Raw genomic sequence first — 19,574 nt, forward strand, 5'->3', positions numbered from 1 at the left:
TTATAGTTCCATTGGTACTACACGGGATAATCGTAAAGTTTTAATTTTCATCAAAATTGGACGTACTCGTCTCGGTGGAGTTACAGCAATCGTTACTCATAAAAAAGTGTCCAGAATAAGTCTCCAGATCCCTTGCCTTTATTTCCATATGACTGTTTTCGGGCCAGTTGCCCTTCTTCAGATCTATTGCGAAAGATTATGTAATAAAAACAATGAGTTCAAATTACAAATGGTTTAAAATTTAAGTTTATAAAGCTTCAAGATCCTTAAGAATTTACTTATAACACAAATGTCTGCGACATATAATTTGTTAAAGTTACAGAGTAACCTGTCGAATTTGGAAATGAGAGTTCACTGTCGTTACCATCCATGCACTAGCCTGCTGCGGCTTTATATATATATATATATATATATATATATATATATATATATATATATATATATATATATATATATATGTGGAAACCTGACTGGTGCAACACCTACAGCTCTGAAAAGCGCCCTCTACCTGTAGAGAGTGGACCAAAATGGCTCTTAGCACTATGCGACTTAACTTCTGAGGTCATCAGTCGTCTAGAACTTAGAACTAATTAAACCTAACTAACCTAAGGACATCACACACATCCATGCCCGAGGCAGGATTCGAACCTGCGACCGCAGCGGTCGCTCGGTTCCAGACTGCAGCCCCTAGAACCGCACGGCCACTCCGGCCGGCAGAGAGTGGACCTTTGCAATTCATGAGAAATGCTGATAAGTGTAGCATAAATCACTGACGTGGAATTTAATACATTAAAATATTTTAAAAGAATTTTATAGAAAAATTATCAAAATTTTTAAAATAATTGTTTCATTCAAATCCTAACTGTTGCAAAGTTTGTAGCACTCGAAAGTACCCTCTGTTGACTTACATAATACATAAAAGATGTTCCTTTGTGTAAAAATGAAACGTCGATGAGGACATTATTATAAAAATCTTAAAAGAGCTTTAAAATAACCAAAAACATTTTCTGCTCCTTCCGTTTGGCGATAATAGAGCCAGTAGCACTCGAGAGTGCGCTATGTTGCGTCACAGGCATGTTGTATCAGAAACACGAGGTTTAGAACTATTATAGTAGCAACTATTTATTTACAGCTTATACAAAATAGCCACATATTTCAAAGTTTTATTGTTGCGCTGTAAACAAGACTGTAAGACTTGTAAAGCGCCACTACGATTTTAGATTAATATTGCTTCTTCAATCCTGTGTTCTTTAATTTTCTGTCGCATTGATTTGTCATCGGACACTTGATATTGACAGAATTGGTAGATAGCGTTACTGTGAAGGTACACATATCACGGTAATAAAGTTCCTAACCCTGTGCCACAGTGACATGTTCCCTATAAATGTCCTACTCTTACTTCTCTATATAATTATGTCAATAAAAAACAAAAAAATGATGAGAAACGTCTCTTGCAATCAGGACAGTTCCTCCTAGACACTGTAATTATTATACTTCAAGTTCATAGGAAAGGCCTTACGGTGTTGTTTACATTGCAGTAGCATTTGGCTCTGAGCACTATGGGACTTAACATCTGAGGTCATCAGTTCCCTAGAACTTAGAACTACTTAAACATAACTACCCTAAGGACATCACATACATTCATGCCCGAGGAAGGATTCGAACCTGCGGCCGTAGCGGTCGCAGTAGCATTTACACGTTTCCGGTCGCCGTAAAATGTTACATGTTTTAGCCTGTTCTTCTTCTTTTACTTGTGCCTTTATCCCGCAGTATTGGCAGGGTCGGCATGGTTAGTTTGAAGCGGTGGCCGGATGCCCTTCCTGCCGCCACCACATACCCCCCGGGACGGAATCAGTGTACCCCAGCTGTCTGCGTCTTGTGTAAATCATGAAATAGTGCGAACGTGTTTCAAATGTCTGCGAGTCGTGTAACTCAGGTGGGAAGTGGGGACCAGCCCGGTATTCATCTAGGGGGATGTAGGAAACCGCCTAAAAACCACATCTAGGCTGGCCGGCACACCGGTCCTCGTCATTAATCCGCCGGGCGGTTTCGATCCGTGGCCAGCGCGCCTACCCGAGTCCAGGAAGCAGCAGCGCATTAGTGCTCTCGGCTACTCTGACGGGTCATGTGTTGTAGTCTATTATTTCATCAATAACTAACGTGGATCAACAGTTATTAGTGTTCGTGCAATCTTTCCGCACTCCGATTCGTGACTGTGTACACCATGCAAGCCTGCGACTAACTCAGCAGACTTCCTCAGACCAACTAGGGCGCTCCTAGTCGACAGGCTCCTATTCACGGATAATGGGGCATTCCGCGCCACCTGTGGGCTGCAACTGCACAGACGGGTCAGGGCAAGATTCGATATGTCTGTATCATTACAGACTTCAGTTCGGCATGTTTTTGGGACTCGCACTGGCGGATTGTATGATGAAGGAAAACGATGGCATTCTTTAAACAGAAGTGACTGATTACAGTACCGGAAATTTGCGCAGTTGTTCACGTCTGTGAAAGCTCATGGCTCTTTCTAATATCAAACTGACTAAGGTGGTGCAGTGGTCAGACGCTGGAAGCACATTCGGGAGCACGGTGGTTCAAATCCCCGTCTGTCCTTCTAACATTGGGTTCTCCGTGATTTTCCTAAATCGCTTGTCGCAAATGCCGGTATACGCCTTTAGGAAGGGTCGACTCGCTTCACCATCTTTCCACAGTACGAGAATATGCTCTATCTCTACTAACATTGTCGTCGATGGGACTTTAAACACTAATCTCCTCTTTCTTCTCGTATCATCACCATTGTTTATGAAGTAGAACTCGAACAATCTGCTTTACTATCGCTCTAAAACAACGAAGTGTTTTGTTACAGAAAATCTACGAATACACCGTGAAAATCTGCTTCAGGAAACGTCGTCGTATATGACTCGCTTACCTCTGATTAAGGTTTTGTACAAAGTATGACTTCTACTTTTTTATTGCACTTCGGGTCTTAACAACGAATGAGAGTCGTGATGGTGTGGTGTGCGCTGAATATCAAAAATAATAATAATTAGAATAACTGCCAGAGACTTAACAGCAACTACTATGTCTAGGAAGTTGTAGAGCTCTAATTTACATCCTTATTTCAACACATTCTATGGTGTATATTTCACCGCGACAACGTCATGTGCAAACTTTTGAAACTCAATCACTAGTTATCACATATAGACTTCTCCAAGGCTAATTTGAGAGTTAAGGTCACATGATAATTGACCTAAAAGTAGTTTTAAGACGTCGGTGATTGCGCAGTTTGAAGACTGATGGAAAGAGAATTAGCAAGTATTAATGCAGAAACATTCCTAATGGTTAGGTTCCTATAAAATATACTTTGTATGGAAAAAGTGTGGATGTATTTTTCTTACTTTTAAATCGGTTATTTGTTTGCAGAGTACTCATGTGTGTCGTATATTTGTTGCTTTACTGGGGATTTTTCGGTGGTGCTGCATTTTTTTCTGTCTAGGATTTTATTTCTCTGGACAGTGAGTAAATGCGTCAACACAACAGTCGTAATGCACTGTCATTATAATTGACATCGATATGTGAATTCTACAGCACGAAAATCTTTGCGAACGAACGAGGGCTTGCAGTAAAGTAATGCCTCCGAACATTTTTATTCTGTTCCCAATATTGGTTGAGGTATTACGTCTCATACATATTAGTCGGTCGACTTTCCCGCTTCGCTGACGCAAGTTGCACTTTTGCTGGTTTTAACCCGTATCTTCAAGGAATTGGAATGTTAATTTTGATCTGGCGGTGTTAGTGGTACAGAGTGGCCGGATGCCCCACCTGTCGCCACCACCTCCCCCCGGGACAGAAATTTGTGTAACCCATCTATCTGCGTGTAGTGTTATCCCATGCGAAAGTGTGAGAATGTTATGGAGATACACTTCTGGAAATTGAAATAAGAACACCGTGAATTCATTGTCCCAGGAAGGGGAAACTTTATTGACACATTCCTGGAGTCAGATACATCACATGATCACACTGACAGAACCACAGGCACATAGACACAGGCAACAGAGCATGCACAATGTCGGCACTAGTACAGTGTATATCCACCTATCGCAGCAATGCAGGCTGCTATTCTCCCATGGAGACGATCGTAGAGATGCTGGATGTAGTCCTGTGGAACGGCTTGCCATGCCATTTCCACCTGGCGCCTCAGTTGGACCAGCGTTCGTGCTGGACGTGCAGACCGCGTGAGACGACGCTTCATCCAGTCCCAAACATGCTCAATGGGGGACAGATCCGGAGATCTTGCTGGCCAGGGTAGTTGACTTACACCTTCTAGAGCACGTTGGGTGGCACGGGATACATGCGGACGTGCATTGTCCTGTTGGAACAGCAAGTTCCCTTGCCGGTCTAGGAATGGTAGAACGATGGGTTCGATGACGGTTTGGATGTACCGTGCACTATTCAGTGTCCCCTCGACGATCACCAGTGGTGTACGGCCAGTTTAGGAGATCGCTCCCCACACCATGATGCCGGGTGTTGGCCCTGTGTGCCTCGGTCGTATGCAGTCCTGACTGTGGCGCTCACCTGCACGGCGCCAAACACGCATACGACCATCATTGGCACCAAGGCAGAAGCGACTCTCATCGCTGAAGACGACACGTTTCCATTCGTCCCTCCATTCACGCCTGTCGCGACACCACTGGAGGCGGGCTGCACGATGTTGGGGCGTGAGCGGAAGACGGCCTAACGGTGTACGGGACCGTAGCCCAGCTTCATGGAGACTGTTGCGAATGGTCCTCGCCGATACCCCAGGAGCAACAGTGTCCCTAATTTGCTGGGAAGTGGCGGTGCGGTCCCCTACGGCACTGCGTAGGATCCTACGGTCTTGGCGTGCATCCGTGCGTCGCTGCGGTCCGGTCCCAGGTCGACGGGCACGTGCACCTTCCGCCGACCACTGGCGACAACATCGATGTACTGTGGAGACCTCACGCCCCACGTGTTGAGCAATTCGGCGGTACGTCCACCCGGCCTCCCGCATGCCCACTATACGCTCTCGCTCAAAGTCCGTCAACTGCACATACGGTTCACGTCCACGCTGTTGCGGCATGCTACCAGTTTTAAAGACTGCGATGGAGCTCCGTATGCCACGGCAAACTGGCTGACACTGACGGCGGCGGTGCACAAATGCTGCGCAGCTAGCGCCATTCGACGGCCAACACCGCGGTTCCTGGTGTGTCCGCTGTGCCGTGCGTGTGATCATTGCTTGTACAGCCCTCTCGCAGTGTCCGGAGCAAGTATGGTGGGTCTGACACACCGGTGTCAATGTGTTCTTTTTTCCATTCCCAGGAGTGTATTTGCGAATCGTGTAACTGAGCAGATGTGGGAAGCCGCCTAAAAACCACATCCAGGCTGGCCGACATACCGGCCCTCATCGTTAATCCGCACGGCAGCACTGATCGGGGTCCGGCGCGGCTCCCCGAATCCCGAAAGTGGTGTAGTAAGGCGCGCGGCTATCCGAGTGGGTCACGTTGTGCACTTAGGACGGGCTTACTAGTAAACTTCCGCATCAAGGAAGAGTCAAGCAACATATTATTTCATATCTCGCGATATGACCATGACAATAAAATCAGAAAAATGCGAAGCTATACAGACGCTTGCCGACAGTGATGCATCGTACTCATAGAATGGGAAAAAACGTGCTCCACTTTTCGAGAGTGCAAAAGTGAGACATCCTTCCAACTAAATATGCTAATAACTACGTTATTTTTTCGGAGATGAACTGCGTAGGCAGCACCAGGATGCTTGTTTAGTGTCACATTTGCACGCGTCACCTCCTACCGACGCAAAGTAATGGCTGCTGGCAGCGCGCCCGGTGGACAACTTTAGTAGGATTGTGAAAATATTTGCACAACATTATAGCTTGACAGGAAAAATTAAACGCCTTCGGAGTGTAAGAAAGATCAACATCTACATTAACAGCAGTTGCGTTGCCTACTAACGCATACGAAGCTGTTTCATCTCTTCTGCGTTGCGAATGTACAATCCGGCAGACTCCCCTTGCATTACTGGGTGCCGACTCCTCCCATAGATCTGAACGTGCAGAAGAACGCCTCTATTCCGACACATAGCCTCATTAAGTTATCAAAGAGCCAGTCACCAAGAGACAGGTTCTGAGAAACTTCTGCACTCTCAACTGCGCAGGTATTGAAGTGATTCTGATCGCATGAGGTGCGTACTTCTTAAGACACCAGACTTGCATTTAGCAGAGCGCGTGTTCAGTATCCCATCCGGCCATCCAGATTTAAGTTTTCCTTGGTACCCTAAATCTCTCAAGGTAAATGCGAGGATGATTCCATTGAAAATGTCATGAAAGATTTCATTCTTTATTATTACCCAGTCCCAGCTCTTGCTCGATCACTAATGACCTCGTCACCGAAAGAACATTAAACTTTATATTCCTTCTTAAGGCGGCTTCTATGAATTGTTTAACTTGCTTCTGTCCACAAACAAAATCTAAGATTTATGTTGACAACTAGTTGCCAAGTCACGATATTACGACACTTTTGGAAGTATCCGGAGTAGAGTTCCTTTGCAGCATATACAAAAGCTAGATAAACTGACTATTGTGTACATACACTCCTGGAAATTGAAATAAGAACACCGTGAATTCATTGTCCCAGGAAGGGGAAACTTTATTGACACATTCCTGGGGTCAGATACATCACATGATCACACTGACAGAACCACAGGCACATAGACACAGGCAACGGAGCATGCACAATGTCGGCACTAGTACAGTGTATACCCACCTTTCGCAGCAATGCAGGCTGCTATTCTCCCATGGAGACGATCGTAGAGATGCTGGATGTAGTCCTGTGGAACGGCTTGCCATGCCATTTCCACCTGGCGCCTCAGTTGGACCAGCGTTTGTGCTGGACGTGCAGACCGCGTGAGACGACGCTTCATCCAGTCCCGAACATGCTCAATGGGGGACAGATCCGGAGATCTTGCTGGCCAGGGTAGTTGACTTACACCTTCTAGAGCACGTAGGGTGGCACGGGATACATGCGGACGTGCATTGTCCTGTTGGAACAGCAAGTTCCCTTGCCGGTCTAGGAATGGTTGAACGATTGGTTCGATGACGGTTTGGATGTACCGTGCACTATTCAGTGTCCGCTCGACGATCACCAGTGGTTTACGTCCAGTGTAGGAGATCGCTCCCCACACCATGATGCCGGGTGTTGGCCCTGTGTGCCTCGGTCGTATGCAGTCCTGATTGTGGCGCTCACCTGCACGGCGCCAAACACGCATACGACCATCATTGGCACCAAGGCAGAAGCGACTCTCATCGCTAAAGACGACACGTCTCCATTCGTCCCTCCATTCACGCCTGTCGCGACACCACTGGAGGCGGGCTGCACGATGTTGGGGCGTGAGCGGAAGACGGCCTAACGGTGTGCGGGACCGTAGCCCAGCTTCATGGAGACGGTTGCGAATGGTCCTCGCCGATACCCCAGGAGCAACAGTGTCCCTAATTTGCTGGGAAGTGGCGGTGCGGTCCCCTACGGCACTGCGTAGGATCCTACGGTCTTGGCGTGCATCCGTGCGTCGCTGCGGTCCGGTCCCAGGTCGACGGGCACGTGCACCTTCCGCCGACCACTGGCGACAACATCGATGTACTGTGGAGACCTCACGCCCCACGTGTTGAGCAATTCGGCGGTACGTCCACCCGGCCTCCCGCATGCCCACTATACGCTCTCGCTCAAAGTCCGTCAACTGCACATACGGTTCACGTCCACGCTGTTGCGGCATGCTACCAGTGTTAAAGACTGCGATGGAGCTCCGTATGCCACGGCAAACTGGCTGACACTGACGGCGGCGGTGCACAAATGCTGCGCAGCTAGCGCCATTCGACGGCCAACACCGCGGTTCCTGGTGTGTCCGCTGTGCCGTGCGTGTGATCATTGCTTGTACAGCCCTCTCGCAGTGTCCGGAGCAAGTATGGTGGGTCTGACACACCGGTGTCAATGTGTTCTTTTTTCCATTTCCAGGAGTGTAGTTCGGCGTAGTCAGCGCGTACACAACTTTCCCACTAGAGCGCGCCCCGCTAAGCACAACAGCACAGGGGCAGCGCTCGTCCGTCTCCGCTCTACGAGATGGCGCTGTCATAAAGACGGACCAAATTCTGCTTCCGCCGATCCGCGTATTAATATGTAACGCAGCCAATGAGATTGCTGCTAACGTAGAACCTTTTCTCCTCGCGGATCACACTCGCGCAGTGATACCTGAACGCTTGAGGTATTATAACGTGTGTACAGACCTCCGATTAGTCAGTCTGCCTTAGTCTGCATCAGTCTGCACCAATCTGTACCAGTCTATAGTCAAGTTTCAGTCTGCGCCTAATAAGATTATCATATTCCTGTACATAGCCATGAAGATAAATGTATAGACACTTCGTCAAGTATCAGAGATATGTGAGAATAAGATTAACTTATCAAGACCAAAGGAACTTCAGATTGTCGATTGTAAATAGCATCCAGAACCAAGTTAAGTTATTTTTATGCTTGTGATTATTTTAATAAATGTGTGTGAAAATTAATCAAGTTCTGTTTAAAGTTGGTCACCGTCACTCTGCTACTCTAAGCATGCAAGTGACCTAACGGCAGAAGATAAACACGCTACAATAAGACCACGAGACATATTGCTGACACTCGCCTACTTCGTTAGAGCGACACGTCAAATAATCTGATGGTGTGTGTACCGAAGGTCTTGCAGTACGCACACCACACTGACAGTGGCGGATTCTGTTGGTGATAGCACCCCAGGGCTATCTGCAGCCATGGAATGCTTGCTGCAGTGTTTTCCACCGCTGTTGACCGATGTATGTTAGAGTATTCACGCATCGAAAACGATGACCGACACGTTCCCATAGTCGTTCAGCTGGGTCACAGAATTAGTTTGAAGTTTTTTGACCGTACTGTCCGAAACACCCGTCGGCATCTCTAGTAGCAACGTGAGGCGTATTATCTTGCTGAAGGATCCTGCTCTTCTTAGGAAAGACACCCACAGTGCATGCGTGAACGTGATATCCAAGCATGAATTTTTAATCCGGTTGTTCGGCAGTAGTCCCTGCATATATTAATGGTCCTACAGAATGCCGCAAAAACATTTCCCAGAATGTAACACCTGTTGGCCTCCACGAACCGTTTCAGCCGACTTTTACGACTGATGCCAGTGATAGTTTCAGCTCTGCAGCTATCACGAGTTGTATTCCCAGTCGTTCAATGACTCCTCATAGCCGGCCGTGATGGCCGTGCGGTTCTAGTCGCTCCAGTCCGGAGCCGCGCTGCTGCTACGGTCGCAGGTTCGAATCCTGCCTCGGGCATGGGTGTGTGTGTGATGTCCTTAGGTTAGTTAGATTTAAGTAGTTCTAAGTTCTAGGGGACTGATGACCACAGCAGTTGAGTCCCATAGTGCTCAGAGCCATTTGAACCATTTGACTCCTCATACGACACAACTTCACCTTAGAGGCACATAAACATTTCCTAAGCCTTAACCCAGTCTCTCCTCCGCCACTGGGCTTGAAAGCATATGGAAATAACTTTTTATATCCACGTTTTCTGCAGTTGAGTGGCATCCACGGCTCAGTATTCTTAGGTAACGCGGATTCATCCATCTGTTGTACATGACCATACCATATTAACTGCTTCTGTTCGATGTCAGTTGTTAGCGACCCTCCTACATCCATTCGTTATCGAACCTCTTCGTTACATACTTTCTCTTTTCTGGATTTTGCTAGCGACTGTCTGGATGCACCCGTTTATGTGGTCTCCAGCTTCCTCTTCCCATATATGACTTACATGCCGCAAAATCACGCTCCTGCTCTTGATACTACTTACAATATTGTTTCACGTTACCGAACGAAGTGATGCAGTAGTTATGACATTGGATTATGTTGGGCCGCGGCGAGGTTCAAATCAACAACCAGGCATTCTAAATTATGTTTTCCGTTTTTTCCCACAATGTGTTCAGGTTAATGGCGCATTCGTCCTTAAACAAGGCCATTGCCGACTTCGGACCTAAATATTATCCAAAATAGCTAATGCTCCGCCTACAGAGCAGGGCGTTCAACTTTCCTATCTCACATGAGTAATCCTAGTATCTGTTTTCCGTGCCTCTGATGGGATTACATTTAACTGTTCTTTCTAGCAGCCAGGGAACAGAAGAAGTTCCTACTGTTAATAGAAGGAAAATTAGACTTTATGCCTTGTCAGAAAAATGGTTCAAATGGCTCTGAGCACTATGGCACTCAACTTCTGAGGTCATTAGTCCCCTAGAACTTAGAACTAGTTAAACCTAACTAACCTAATGACATCACACACACCCATGCCCGATGCAGGATTCGAACCTGCGACCGTGGCGGTCTTGCGGCTCCAGACTGCAGCGCCTAGAACCGCACCGCCACTTCGGCCGGCGCCTTGTCAGAGATGGAGGCAAATGCCTCTGACTTTACCTCCGCATATGTATTCAGCAAGTTACTGCACAGTCCGTAGCGGAGGGTAATCAGTAATACACGTGGGCGTGCTGAAAAGAAGTGTCATTTTATGCGACAACTCTTAAAGCTTCTTAAATAAAACAAACGTTATTAACATTCTACACCTATATTTGCAGCCTTCTGCCACTAGAGGGCTCCGAATCGTAGCTTGTAACTTACGTCGGTGCTTATAATCGAGTTTCGAATTCAGGGAGTTCGTCCACACATGGAGCACCATCTCTTTCAGCATGATAATGCCAGACCACACACTATTCGACATCTTGGGTTCACTGTCTTCGATCACTCTCGCTACAGTCCCGACTTGGCCCCATCAGATTTTCATCTGTTTCCAAAACTTAAAGAACACCTTAAAGGACTTCACCTTGATGGTGATGAAGCGGTGCAAACAGAGATGAGGCCGCGGCTCCGTCAACAATGTCAAACATTCTAAAGTGACGGTATCAACAAACTGGTCTCTCGTTGGGAGAAACGTGTTCGTTGCCATGGTGACTACAGTGAGAAATAAATATGTAGACACGAAAAATAAATATTTGGATTGTTAATAAAGTTCGTTTTATTTAAAAATATTTAAGAGTTTTCAAATAAAAAATTCTGAAGCGCTAGTTTTCAGCACGCCCTCGTAGATGTCAATCTTCTTTCTGTAATATTCGCACACTGCACGTCGAAAAACTGAAAGCATGCGTCTTGATCAGTGTTATCTTATTATCGCGATACCCGCCCGAGATAAACGATGTAGGCAGCAGAACTGTCTCACAGTACACTTCAAGCACCAATTTACAACATCTGTATTCCGAAGATTCCAATTTGAGTTCTCCAAGCATCTCCGTTACACTTTTCTAAAGACTTTAGAGACCTGTTACTATAGTAGCAGCACATCGCTGAATTCTTTAGATATATCCTGTCAGGTCTGTTTGATATGACTCAGTATTGGAACAGTCCTTTATACTTTGTCTCACTAGTGTTCTGTACGTGTTTTACTCTCTTCACTGTCCCAGAACCCTCTCAACATATCTAAATCTTCTATAGGCCTTCCCTCCTACTAATTTCACGTATTCAGTCACTTTCATATAGGTTCACAGCTTTACCATTATTGGTTTCGGAACTGTGCCATCCTCTAGGAGTTAACCAACAGTCTTTTAAACGAATATTCCCATTGTCTAAGTTTTGTTTATCAGATTATCTTGAGTTTCTCCACATTTATGAGAGCTGCCTTTCAATACTGTGACAACGGCCTTACCGCATTGGTAACACCGGTTCCGTCAAACATTTGAAGTTAAGCATTGTAGGGCTTGGCTAGCGCTTGCACGGGTCACTACACGGGTCTACCGAGTGTTGTTGACAAGCGGGGTGCACTCAACACTTGTAAGGCAAATTGAGGAGCTACTTCATTCAGAAGTAGTGGCACCCTTCACGAAAACTGACAACGGCCGGGAGAGCGGTGTGCTGACGACATGCCCTACTGTATGGCATCTAAGGGCTGAGGATGACACGGCGGCCGGTCGGAACCGTTGCGCCTTCAAGGCCTGTTTGAACGGTATTTGTTTTCATTGTTTGCTTTTCAGTACTCCAAGTGGGACTAAGCTCTAAGTCCTTCCAGTGGCTTCCCGCTCTACATCACGTCAAGCGTCAGTTATCATTGACTACAGAAATCTGTGGATTATGAGGAACTACTCAACCATTGCATCCCATTCTTTTTAGGTACCTACGAACAGTCATTGTGCTAGTTGGACTGCTGGTAGCAATCTGAAACTGAGGAGTAATTCCTTCCGCTGATCTCACGCTTACAACTACTCTCCACAATGCTCGACGATCCATGCCCGTCAGTAGATGAGGTCTCACCAACAGTCGATGTGAGCTGATTTAGAAGGGTTGATGATGATGATGTTTGGTTTGTCATCAGCGCCCGTACAAAGTTCCAATTTTTACACAGTCCAATTTTTTACACAGACCAATCGAGCCACTGTCACGAATGAAGATGATGACAACACAAACACCCAGTCCAAGATTTTAGAAGGGTTCAAATGTCCCTGACTGATTTGTTCTTAGGTGACATGGAGTGACTAGTACACGTTCGAAGTCCTCTATCTCTCTTGACCGACCAACCCTGCTGTTACTGCTTACCTACTGACAGCGCAATACTCCTCGCCTTCTTTTATCCTGGCGCATCCGCCTCACGTGACATGCAGTGATCAATTCCGCATCACATTGGGGTGTCCGGATACTTTTGATCATATAGTGTATTTGCAACATGTAGCGTTTGAAAAAAGTGAGTTGCGTTATACACGAAATGGTTCAAATGACTCTAAGCACTAAGGGACTAAACATCTGAGGTCATCAGCCGCCTAGACTTAGAACTACCTAAATAACCTAATGACATCACACACATCCATGTCCGAGGCAGGATTCGAACCTGCGACCGTAGCAGCAGCGTGGTTCCGGACTGAAGCGCCTGGAACCGCTCGGCCACAGCTGTAACACACGGGTGGTGTTTTCTGAATCAGAGCTAACTGTTTGAGTTTCTGTGTCTACATCCATGTTCAGGAAGCCACGTTGAGGTGTGCGCTAGAGAGAGCTTCTAGTGCCTAAGTCCCCTCCTTTCCTGTTGATTTTTCAAATGATGCGTGTTAAGAATGATTGTCAGTAAGACTCCGTATGAACTCTACTTTTTCTGACTTTCTCGTCGTGAAGATTCCTTGAGATGCGTGTGTGAGGAAACAATGCGCCGACTGACTGTTCTTGGAGCGTAAGCTTACCGGCGTTTTAAAAGTCACATTGTCCGTGACACACAACGTCTGTCTAGAAGCTTCTGGTACTCGAGTTTGTTGAGCATCTCCGCAACCTTCGCGCGTTTAGTGAATGAACCCTGCGAAACGTGCAGCTAGTTTTGTTTTTGTTTTTTGGATCTTCTCTGTCGCTTGTATTAGTCATATCTGTGAAAGGTCCCAAACTGACGAGCAATACTCAAAATCCGTCGAAAGAGTATTCTGTAAACCGCTTCTTTCGTCTTAATGAGACTAGCCGTATCTTAACAGGATACCTTCGACCAACTCCATTCGACAAAATCTACTCTGTTGTAAACACAGCATCTGCAAATGTTATACGAAGATCAGTCGTAGAAGGTGAGAAGGAAAAACAGGAAAATGACTGCCACGCACCCTGTGTCAGGAAGCGACGCACAAATTCCCAGACTGAAATCAGGAGAGTGTTTTCTCCGATTTATTGAAGCAACTACATCATCACCTTCCGTCTGCCGGATAGAGCTGCGGCGAAGCAAGACACCTGGAGGACATACCAGAGACTAAAGGGAGAGCTGGCTCTGAGCACTATGGGACTCAACTGCTGAGGTCATTAGTCCCCTAGAACTTAGAACTAGTTAAACCTAACTAACCTAAGGACATCACAAACATCCATGCCCGAGGCAGGATTCGAACCTGCGACCGTAGCGGTCTTGCGGTTCCAGACTGCAGCGCTTTTAACCGCACGGCCACTTCGAAAGGGAGAGCCTGCGGGTGGTTTCCAGCTACCGCAGCAGACGTAGAAGACATTGAATGGGCTTCGAGCAGGAATGGCTCAGTGCAAACAGAACCTAAATCAGTAAAAATACATTACTAGAGAGGCAACATATAAGTGTGGGAAACGTCAAGATACAGAACACCTCTTTGTATGCCCGAAGCTGTCAATAACCTGCTCACTGGATGACCTAGTTTCAGCAGATCTCGAGAAATTAAGGCCACCGAGTTCATGGTCTCAAAATCCATACTATGTCTAGTCCACTTATTTTTCTGTATATCCTCTAAAACTGTAGATACATAGTAAATTTGTAACTAACTGTACTATACTGTGCTGAATAGCAAGATAACAATAGCCAGCCGCTGTGACCGAGCAGCTCTAGGCGCGTCAGTTCAGAACCGCGCTGCTGCTACGGTCGCAGGTTCGAATCCTGCCTCGGACATGGATGTGTGTGATGTCAAAATGACTCTAAGCACTATGGGACTTAACATCAGAGGTCATCAGTCCCTAGGCTTAGAACTACTTGAACCTAACTAACCTAAGGACATCACACACATCCATGGACGAGGCAGGATCGAACCTGCGACCGTTGCAGGCGCGTAGTTCCGGACTGAAGCGCCTAGAACCGCTCGGCCACCGTGGTCGGCTGTGTGATGTCCTTAGGTTAGTTAGGTTTGGTTCAAAATGGTTCAAATGGATCTGAGCACTATGGGACTTAACTTCTGTGGTCATCAGTCCCCTAGACTTAGAACTACTTAAACCTAACTAACCTAAGGACACCACACACATCCATGCCTGAGGCAGGATTCGAACCTGCGACCGTAGCAGTCCCGCGGTTCCGGACTGCGCGCCTAGAACCACTAGACCACCGCGGCCGGCTTAGTTAGGTTTAAGTAGTTCTAAGTCTAGGGGACTGATTACCTCAGATGTTAAGTCCCATAGTGCTTAGAGCCATTTTACCCATTTTTCAAGATGACAATAATTCCCTTTTCTGCCAGGAATGTCACAACATTCAATGACATCACATGCTCTAGGATCCAGCGTCAGACAGCCGTTACACCATGGATCCGTTCGTTTGCCACCTTATAAACAGGAGTGACCTACGTCTTCTTCCAGTCACACTGAACTAAAGGGGTTTTATTAAAGTTCTTATATAACTACAACTTGGATCTGGAAACCCGAAACGAATAAAGCGCGCGTGAGTCTCCCGTGACCTTGCTTAGGCACTTCGAGCGGAGCTCACCGTCAGCAGTTGTGTCGTCCCACCATCAGGGAGCTCTCAGCTGGCGGTGTGAAAGTGCGGTGCGGTGAGAGGAGGCCATAAAAAGCTGCGGCCATCTGCGGCGCGTGCCGGCCGCTTAGCCCCGCAATATGCTGCTAATTGAAAGGACTCCATTAAGGCAGCGCAGAGGGCGAGGGCGCGGACGGCCCGGCGCTTAGCAGCTAGTTCTATAGTTCTAGTCCCCCAGCCCGCAACGACACTTCAGCGCATTTGCTCGCCTTCTGCCGCCCGACCGAGCTGCGTGGCTCACGCACTGCCTCGAACCGTCGAGTTAGCTAACGTTAACGCGGCGCTCCACGAGTTTTGTGACGTCACTTCCTGCTGTTTCATATCGAGGAGCCTTTAAGACACATGAACCACAAAATACAGGGTGTTTAAAAAATGACCGGTATATTTTAAACGGCAATAAAAACTAAACGAGCAGCGATAGAAATACACCGTTTGTTGCAATATGCTTGGGACAACAGTACATTTTCAGGCGGACAACTTTCGAAATTACAGTAGTTACAATTTTCAACAACAGATGGCGCTGCAAGTGATGTGGAAGATATAGAAGACAACGCAGTCTGTGGGTGCGCCATTCTGTACGTCGTCTTTCTGCTGTAAGCGTGTGCTGTTCACAACGTGCAAGTGTGCTGTAGACAACATGGTTTATTCCTTAGAATAGAGGATTTTTCTGGTGTTGGAATTCCACCGCCTAGAACACAGTGTTGTTGCAACAAGACGAAGTTTTCAACGGAGGTTTAATGTAACCAAAGGACCGAAAAGCGATACAATAAAGGATCTGTTTGAAAAATTTCAACGGACTGGGAACGTGACGGATGAACATGCTGGAAAGGTAGGGCGACCGCGTACGGCAACCACAGAGGGCAACGCGCAGCTAGTGCAGCAGGTGATCCGACAGCGGCCTCGGGTTTCCGTTCGCCGTGTTGCAGCTGCGGTCCGAATGACGCCAACGTCCACGTATCGTCTCATGCGCCAGAGTTTACACCTCCATCCATACAAAATTCAAATGCGGCAACCACTCAGCGCCGCTACCATTGCTGCACGAGAGACATTCGCTAACGATATAGTGCACAGGATTGATGACGGCGATATGCATGTGGACAGCATTTGGTTTACTGACGAAGCTTATTTTTACCTGGACGGCTTCGTCAATAAACAGAACTGTCGCATATGGGGAACCGAAAAGCCCCATGTTGCAGTCCCATCGTCCCTGCATCCTCAAAAAGTACTGTTCTGGGCCGCCATTTCTTCCAAAGGAATCATTGGCCCATTTTTCAGATCCGAAACGATTACTGCATCACGCTATCTGGACATTCTTCGTGAATTTGTGGCGGTACAAACTGCCTTAGACGACACTGCGAACACCTCGTAGTTTATGCAAGATGGTGCCCGGCCACATCGCACGGCCGACGTCTTTAATTTCCTGAATGAATATTTCGATGATCGTGTGATTGCTTTGGGCTATCCGAAACATATAGGAGGCGGCGTGGATTGGCCTCCCTATTCGCCAGACATGAACCCCTGTGACTTCTTTCTGTGGGGACACTTGAAAGACCAGGTGTACCGCCAGAATCCAGAAACAATTGAACAGCTGAAGCAGTACATCTCATCTGCATGTGAAGCCATTCCGCCAGACACGTTGTCAAAGGTTTCGGGTAATTTCATTCAGAGACTACGCCATATTATTGCTACGCATGGTGAATATGTGGAAAATATCGTACTATAGAGTTTCCCAGACCGCAGCGCCATCTGTTGTTGAAAATTGTAACTACTGTAATTTCGAAAGTTTGTCTGCCTGAAAATGTACTGTTGTACCAAGCATATTGCAACAAACGGTGTATTTCTATCGCTGCTCGTTTAGTTTTTATTGCCGTTTCAAATATACCATTCATTTTCGAAACACCCTGTACGTTCAGTGAGATTTCGGCAAATGTCACTTAAAGTACGAACTTATAAGCTAATATACCGGTCATTTTCGAAACACCCTGTACGTTCAGTGAGATTTCGGCAAATGTCACTTAAAGTACGAACTTATAAGCTAGAACGCTCCCTACATCACAAGCAGAACATGGGAAACGACATATTGTATTTGTAGTGCTCATTAGAAGCCCATATTAGATGGGTTTTATGTCATACCTTACACACTATGAATGTATGCTGTTTCTAAGGGCCGGCCGGGGTGGCCGAGCGGTTCTAGGTGCCACATCTGGAACAGCGCGTCCGCTACGGTCGCAGGTTCGAATCCTGCCTCGGGCATGGATGTGTGTGATGTCCTTAGGTTAGTTGGGTTTAAGTAGTTCTAAGTTCTAGGGGACTGATGACCTCAGATGTTAAGTCCCATAGTGCTCAGAACCATTTGATTTTTTGTTTCTAAGGACCAGCACACTGAATGTCTCGAGAAAGCGTCGTTACTGCTACGATTTATTGTAATAAAATGACGAGAAACGTTATATTGGTGGTTAAAGAATTTTCGTTTTAAGTTATTTTCGCGTTGTAACTCGCATGTTATGAAAATAAGCTGTTTTAAGGCAACAACACAGTGAAGATTAATGAAAAACATGTTCTTTTTAGGATGTGTTTTAATTAAATGTCAATTAATAACATATCGGCGATTAACACTGTCAGAAGACCGTAACATAGAGTACAAGTTAGAGTATAGGGTACTTAACGGAGCGGAGGGGGGGGGGGGGCGGGGGCATGGTACGAAATAGCATGGTTCGAACGAAGGAGATTTCGCGTCCCCCTGTATCCATTTTTTTTCCACCTATGCGTTTCCTAAAACGATGTGGGACTTTCTTATAAAACTGACAGAAATAACTTCTGCGATATTTTAAGTTATGTAAATATAAGCGCTCATTGTCAAGAGTGAGTTTCTTCGAATTTGGGAACTTTCATACGCCGATGTCCTTACCGACTGGACATGTATCCTTCCATTTTGTCATATTACATGTTCAGGAATAATGAAGTTTTTATTTGCGTATACGACAGATAGAACAACACGGATAGCATATGGACGATGGAGGTCCAAAATGGCTGTGAGCACTATGGGACTTAACTTCTGTGGTCTTCAGTCCCCTAGAACTTAGAACTACTTAAACCTAACTAACCTAAGGACATCACACACATTCATGCCCGACGCAGGAGGCGAACCGGCGAACCGCGAGGTCCCAGAAACAGTGGAGGAAATGTGTGCTTTAGTAGAGCTAAAGTAGGAAATTTGAGCTTGTCCATTTTCGTGAACAAACTATATGGCTTGCAAGCTACATAAAGCCGACAACTGCCGCTGGAGAGCGGTGAGAGCGCAGAAACACGTTAATCAGCACGTCCCGTGTGTCGACACCGTTGTGTCTCGTGACTTTGGATATCCCGTCTGTGTATACGTTAAAGTAAGCTGACTCGCCCGGTGTGACGACTATTCAACGCCTCTGAAGGGTGCCGTTCAAATATCCGTACGTGCATCATTATTAGCGTTTATTAAGCTGTTTGAGAGTAAGAATGAATTTCCCTCAGATTGCAGTTAAATTAACTTCCATTTTACATTAACACTAGGGACCCGCTCCTGGCTTCGCATCGGTAGCGCCAATTATCTACGGTCGGACGACATGTCTGGAGTAGAGGTTGTGAACTGTATAGTTAAACCTTCCTGGCGAATCAATCTATCTATTAGTGAAACCCGTATCAAATTCTCCACAGTAGTTTCTGGAATTAGCCCGAACATACAGACATAAAAACGCGGCCCAGGACTTTGTATACATGTGTAGACGATGGATTTCGAGGCTTCTAGCCTAATCTTCAGATGCACGTACTACTTATCGACGTATGGTATGTTTGTATTAGGACCATGTCTTGCTGTAGTCAGTAAAGTGCACTGTCAAACCAGGGAGTCGACAGCACCACTCACGAAGCGCTACCCTCAGTGTTCAGCTACAGAACTGGTGTCATTTCATGAGTGCTGCTGTGGATCAACGCTTTGACTGTGCACATTACATATTCTGATGAGTACGCTTTGAATAGTCCCTTCTCCCGAGATTACAGCAAACATGTGCACAGGTCTGAACACGTATGTTCCCGGTTTGACGATCCCCTGTTGCACATCGACTGTCCCATACTAGAAACCGTTCTTAATCACGTGCAAAATGTCTGGTCTGTCAGGAATGGCAGATGAAACGTAGCAATCACCATACCCGCAATTCTATAGCTCTACGGAATGTAATCTTCAATGAATGGATT

General features: G+C 46.4%; 1 protein-coding gene across 1 annotated transcript in view; it reads right to left on the minus strand.

Moving 5' to 3' along the window:
- LOC126183928 (motor neuron and pancreas homeobox protein 1-like) overlaps nt 1-19,574 on the minus strand; it is a 311,998-nt gene that overhangs the window by 64,069 nt on the left and 228,355 nt on the right. The gene's annotated exons all lie outside the window — the stretch shown is intronic.

The sequence above is a fragment of the Schistocerca cancellata genome, chromosome 4, assembly GCF_023864275.1.
Source record: "Schistocerca cancellata isolate TAMUIC-IGC-003103 chromosome 4, iqSchCanc2.1, whole genome shotgun sequence".
In the NCBI taxonomy this organism is placed as follows: domain Eukaryota; kingdom Metazoa; phylum Arthropoda; class Insecta; order Orthoptera; family Acrididae; genus Schistocerca; species Schistocerca cancellata.